We start from the raw sequence: 6,728 nt of genomic DNA on the forward strand, positions 1-6,728 counted from the left end.
TTTAGTCTAAAGATCTGTTCCAGCATATCATAGGCACTATACACAGACATCTGTGCCATCCATTGTTCTGCTGTTGCTTGTAGTTCCACAGAGTTTAACATCCACAAGTCAGTGATCACTGTGAATTCAATTACAGTTCTGATTTGCGCATGAATATTGTCTTCTGGTTATACACCATCTATTGGATCAGCTATTCTGCTTTATCAATCAATATTCTTTGCATGCAATTAAACACCTGAGAGCTAGCTGAAGATTAACTGGATTGCCACACAGCAACACTGGACTACTTTCACTTTCCTCCTCACTTCAGGGAATTGCTTGCTGAATCTGTTAATGCTGCATTTCACCAACAACTCTCTGTAAGAGCAGGTTAAATTGTACTACAGTTACTGTTTGCTGAAGTTGTATTTGATTATCTGATGTTTTCCTATTCTTATGTGAAGGAGCAGTAGAGAGGGGTCTGACACTCATAAGAGTCATTCCTCTGCTCTCCTGTAGCCCACTCACATAGACATTATATGCACTTATTTGGGTATAGGAAATATAGTGTGCACTGTTGAACTTTTTAATCATAAAGGTGATAGTTATTTTGCTACCAAAAATATCCTTTGTAAGACGACCTTTTTTGGGGTTAAATCCAGGTTTGTTCTTTGATTATTTCCCCATTCATCTCATTGAGTAAACTATTCCCGATTTAACTAATTCTGTCAGTGATCACTGTGAATTCAATTACAGTTCTGATTTGCGCATGAATATTGTCTTCTGGTTATACACCATCTATTGGATCAGCTATTCTGCTTTATCAATCAATATTCTTTGCATGCAATTAAACACCTGAGAGCTAGCTGAAGATTAAGCGGATTGCCACACAGCAACATCTTTGATTCTTTCCTCATTCATCTCATTGAGATTCCTGATTTAACTAATTCTGGTGTATTTCCTTATTAAATTCTTAAACAATGGAGCGCTTGCTCTGTGTATAATGTGCAAAAAAGTGACGTGCATAATTCAATCAAAAAATATATAGTAACAATTACAAACATAGAATATATAAAAAATATATATATAGAAATATATGATAAAACCAAAATTATAGTCAATATATATATTAATAAAAGTGCTCCTCCAGAAAGTGTAATAGTCCGTGTCACCACTTCCACCATCTGGTGCAATGCCTGCTTACCTTCGGAGGCGACCCCCTTGGGTCATATACAGCTCTTAAAGACAAAACTTGAGATAGACCAAATGTTTCCTTAGGAGACCCCCCTTGGGTCATGCAAAGCTCTAAATATTATGTTTTAAAGATGGTCCAGTCGTCTTCTAGGATGACTCGGGAAAAGAAAAACAGCCTTTCATCTCGCAACAATGTAATTACATCAGGGCCATAGATAAAAACATATAGCGATATCCCACTCACATGTTACATCATCTTGTATATAGCTAGTATTATGTAAGGCTAATCAGGGAGACATCAGGGAGATTAGTGTAACTGAGACACCAGATGGACACGTCACCAACTCCTACCGATGCGTTGAGTTTGTGACGTGTCCATCCGGTGTCCCAGTTACACAGTTGTAACAGTGAGGAGGAGAGCAGTGTCTCCCTGATTAGCCTTACATAATACAAGCTATATACAAGATGATGTAACATGTGAGTGGGATATTGCTATAATGCGCATGTCACTTTATGCACATTATACACAGAGCAAGCGCTCCATTGATTTAGAATGTTATACCTTTATGCTTGAGATCATTTGAATAGTGCAGCTACTCTGTGTTTCACCCTATTAGTCTTTATACACATAGCAGCGCTTCAGTATTTTCACATATAGTTTTGTACTTCCTTATTGCTGCTGTTATTTAAAAGAAAAATGTTTGAACCCAGGGTGTCAGAGGTGGCAGAGGACTCACAGGGTCAGGGCAACCAGAGGGGTATTGATTTATCTTGTGACCCTTAAGAGAGCAGCGCTACATTTGGGGGCTCATCCGAGATACCCCTCATGGCAAGCCCAAGCAAGTCCTGTGACCAACCCAGAGAGAAGGGGAAGATGGACTCCATCACTGCCACCAGTTGGGCACAAGAGCAAGGGAATCAATTGGAACTGGCCAGTGTGGTGAAGATGCCGGGAATTGGATGGTCTGAAAGGAAGGTGAGACAGCTGATAAGAAGGGCTGTTCCAGAGCAAGGATCCTATGTTGTTGATGTGAAGCCTGAATTTGAGGAAGATTACACCTTTGCCCTGATAGAGTGGCGAGAGAGTGTTCCGGTTGGATTTCGGAAAGAGACTGTGAGCTTAGCTGAGTTAGAGGCTGAGTTAGAGGCTTATTAGAGTTAGAGTGATACCCTTGCTGACAGTGGGAAATCTGGGGGAAGAGCATTCCAGACATGGTTCCATGAGTCCTCTGATAAAAAGCACTAATATTTCGGCAAATACGGGGTACCAAAAGCAGCCAGTTCTTCTCGGGTCACACACCAACCCCAGAAGGTGAAGAGGAGTTTGAAAATTGGATGGATCAAGCTATCCAATCAGTGGAAGAATGGAGAGTACCAGAGGCAGTGAAAAGACAGAGGATAAGTGAAAGCCTCAGAAGCCCTGCGGCAGATGTTATTCAGAGTTTGAAGAGAGGGAAGCCTGACTGTGTAGCCATGGACTATATTGAAGCTTTGTATGCAATCTTTGGGAGGGTAGAGAAGATCCCTGACTTGATGTACAAGTTTGAGCCCACTCATCAGTACAGAGGAGAGAAACTATCTGCTTATGTTGTTAGGGTGGATCGAATTCTGCATCAGATCATTCTAAAGAAAGGGATTGACCCAAAAGAAAAAAGTCAGGCTGGAAAGTATTCTTCAAGGGGCTAGACCCAATCACCCAATTGTGCTTTGTCTGCTGTTAAAGGGGACACAGATGGCCCCAACCTACGCAGAAATAATGAAACTGGTCAGGGAGGAAGAAAGCTTGTTAAATGAAAAAAAATCAAGGATCGCAAGAAAGGACCAAAGTCCCCCCGAAGACAGGGAAAGTGTCAGACCAGCCTGTGCAAATAGAGAAGGGGGTTCCAGAAGTGGACAATGACAAAGGATGAGAGTGGGGGAGTGCCCTAAGACCCCCTCAGTATCACCTGTGAATACCTTGGTCACATTGCTTACACAAGTAGCTAAAGCTCAAGAGCAGATGCAACAGACATTGCTGCGGGTGATGGAAGCTCAAAATGGAGAGCTGAACTTCCTTGCAGAATTGCTGAGAGCATTATAGCAGTTGCTAACCATTCAGAAGGCGGGAAATTTCGGGGGGGCTCAGTGAGGGAGCCAACTGAGAGCCCTAAGAATAAACCAAGCTCCAAGAGTCAAAAGAGAAGAAAACAGAATCAGAAGAAAGAGCAGAAGAAGAGTGTAAAGGGTGCCTTTGGCCAATCATGGCTCAAGGGCCATGCCTCACACTATATAATGCTGCTGCTTACACAGCGGCCGTATATAGTTAATAAATGGAGATTAGGCAGGTAGTTAATGTAGTGTACAGTCAGTCAGTGTAGTATATATATATATATATATATATATATATATATAATACAGTTCAGAGTATATAGTGCAGTCAGTGTAGTATGGCCTCTAGGCTGTCTGACGGCCTATTCAGAAGCAGGAGAGCAGCATAGGGTTGGGACTGAGGGCTTGTAGTCCAACCAGAATTAACGGTTCCGCTGGCTGGGGAACCAGTTGTGGTTGGAGGTAGAGGGCAAGCTGTCACCACTAAGGGACCGTCCACCTTACTACCGGAGACCACCGTGAGTGAGCTGAGGCCAGTACCAGAGCAGACTTATCACCAGCCGGGGACGATGAAGAAGTGGGAAAATGTCAGCAAGTGCCAAGTCAGGGACCCAGCAGGACAGCAGAGGTGACGCTTGTGGAGTTCCAGGCCAAGGACCTAATGTGTCAGCAGGGGTGAAGCTTGAAGAGTATCTGTGAGTGCCAAGCCAGGGACCCAGCAGGAAAGCGGGGGTGACGCTTGAGGAATATACTGAGTGCTACAGTAAAAGAGCTCAAGGGATCCAGTGGCTAGTGGATCTGAAGTCTAGTGAGAGAGACTGGGAGCTTGTTGAGCGAAGACCCACAGTGACTGAGTGTGGGGTAAAGAGAACTGTTCGTGTTGCAGATAGTTGAATATCATTACTGTTAGTAACAGCTACAAAATCGTTGCCATAGGAGACAGTGGTCCTACCTATATAGAAGTGGTGTCCGGCTGGAGGCCTTCACCTGTATAGCTGTCTACCTATAGAAGTCTCAGAGTCTGCTGATTATCTTTGCATCTACGTAAGGGTGTCCTGGCGCTAACCCTCTCTCCCACAGTTCTGTTTAAGAGACAATAAATCTCTTTGCATTCAAAAAGTGTCTGGCGCCCACCTGTTCATCTTGCATTACACACACCATGCCTTGTAACCCACTCTACATTGAAGGATGTCAGCTCTCCCTAACTCTGGAGGTAACCATTAGGTCTAAAGAGGCCCGGGACCTTGCTACATAACTATAAATAATTATAAAAAATAATAATATAATACATTTTATTCAATAATGTAATCAAATCAAAAACACTAAAATTTGTTCAAACAAGGATGCAATAGTACTAGTCACTGTAATACTAAACACTGCATATTTGTTTAGTAAACATATAAAAAATTTTGAAACATGGGACTGCACAAAGTCCAAAGTCACAATCAGGACAATGAAACCTGGTTTCATTTCGGATTTTCTTTCCACTGTCATCTCGCTTCGAGCAACAAACCATGCACATCCTTGTAGGTGCTAACCTTTTCTCAGTTGGTGGGATGTAGTTCATGAAGTGACAACCAGTCAGGCGTTCTGGGTTGCAGCACAACGTCCAGCTCTATTCGCAGCCATTGATGGTGTTTGGTGGTTCACAAAGATCCGTTCAGCAACTTTCCAAATGAAGTCAGAATGAATCACAGGCTTGTCACTCTTTTTTTTTTAGCAGAATGTAGGCATTCCACAAGCATTGCTCAAGAAGATGCCTGAAGATTCTCTTGTAGTACTTCTTTTGCTGTTTCCTCATTGCTGGGTAGAATGTCATTGCTTGGTCGGCTCTGTCAACACCTCCCAACGTGTTATTGTAGTCTATCACTACTTGTGGCTTCATGATTTCTTTTCCACCTTTTGTGCGTACCATAACAGTGGACATATTATGGTATTATGGTATTATGAACTGTACTTATTAGGCACAAATCTTTCTTGTCACACCATCACAGTGCCATTATTTTGCCTTTCTGCCAGGCAACCATTTTTCCAGTGTTTAGCTTCTTATTTCCAAACATTGGTGGCATGTCACGCCGGTTAGCCCTAACGGTTCCATAAGCATCTGTTCTGTTTTGCAGAAGAAACTCATAAAGTTCAGGAGACGTGTAAAAGTCGTCGGTTGTTATGCAATAGCCCTGATTTAGCAATGGCTCAATGAGTGAAAGAACGGAAGATGTTGCCATTCCATAGTTGCTGTATTTTGGATTGAATTTTGTTCCTTTTCCAGTGTATAGGACTGAATACCAAATGTAGCCAGTTGACGATTTGCATAGCATGTAGAATTTTACGCCAAATCGTGCTCTCTTTGATGCAATGTATCATACCCAGCTGAGCCTTCCCTTGTAGGCAATTAGACTTTCATCTATGCTGATGTTTCTTTCTGGCACATAGTTCAGTTGGAAATTCTTTAGAATCATTTGGGATACTTTTCTTGAGTTTTGGTGCAGGGTGATTAGTTTTATCAAATTCTTTATTGTTTTCGAAGTGTAAAAAATGTCATGATCAGGGAAAATCTGTACTCTGACATGACCATCCCAAAGAATGGAGTGGAAAGTAATCTATTAGTTGTCAATACCACTTCTGCAGGGGTTTTCCCACCACTCCCTGAAGTATTATTAGGCCCAGAAATTTCCAAATGTCATCTTTGGTAACTGGTTCCCACTTTCTGCTTCTTGGAAACTTCTGATGCGTAGTAGCTAATTGTTGCTCTTGGTACCGGTTTGTCTCCGTAACAATTTTTTTAATAACCTCATCGGTCAGAAATAGTTGTAAGTATGCCAAGAGTTTGTCGTCTTCAACGGCTACTTTCATACCAGATGCTCCAGTAAATGGGAATCTTGGGGGTGCTGCGTGATCCGTACCACAGTCAATAGAGCACCAAGTTCGCACATCACTGAGCTCAGTCGCAGAATTGTCACTGTCGTCACTTTCAGTGTCTGATGATGAATTTCCCCACAAATCACTATCGCTCAATTCTGCAAGTGATTCTAATTCACTATCACTGTTTTCAAGCTGGTCATAAACCACTTTTGATGTAGAGGGACGCTTTTTGGATGCCATGGATGTTCTCAAGTTTCCAGGCAGAAAGAATGACAGAAAGAATGGTAAAACTGCAGGCAGGGCACTGGACAAAGCACTAGGGACACAATTGATGTCAAATTATTTGATACAGTAATGTAATCCTAACAAATTTCAATGTTATATTGTGTGTGTGTTATGTTTTGTACTTTTTGAATTTGCCGCCTGTTCCGCCCCCATGCATTACGACGCTCACAGGGAACGGAACCCAGAACAGTGATGCATCGGGCGGAGGACATAGCGGGAGTACATTGCGGGATCATAGAGATAAGGTAAATAACTTTAGAGGGATACTACAGTGTAATCTCGAGTGTAGCTCGGGGTTACCACTATTGGTACTGAAAATT

The sequence above is a fragment of the Aquarana catesbeiana genome, linkage group LG03, assembly GCF_042186555.1.
Source record: "Aquarana catesbeiana isolate 2022-GZ linkage group LG03, ASM4218655v1, whole genome shotgun sequence".
Lineage (NCBI taxonomy): Eukaryota > Metazoa > Chordata > Amphibia > Anura > Ranidae > Aquarana > Aquarana catesbeiana.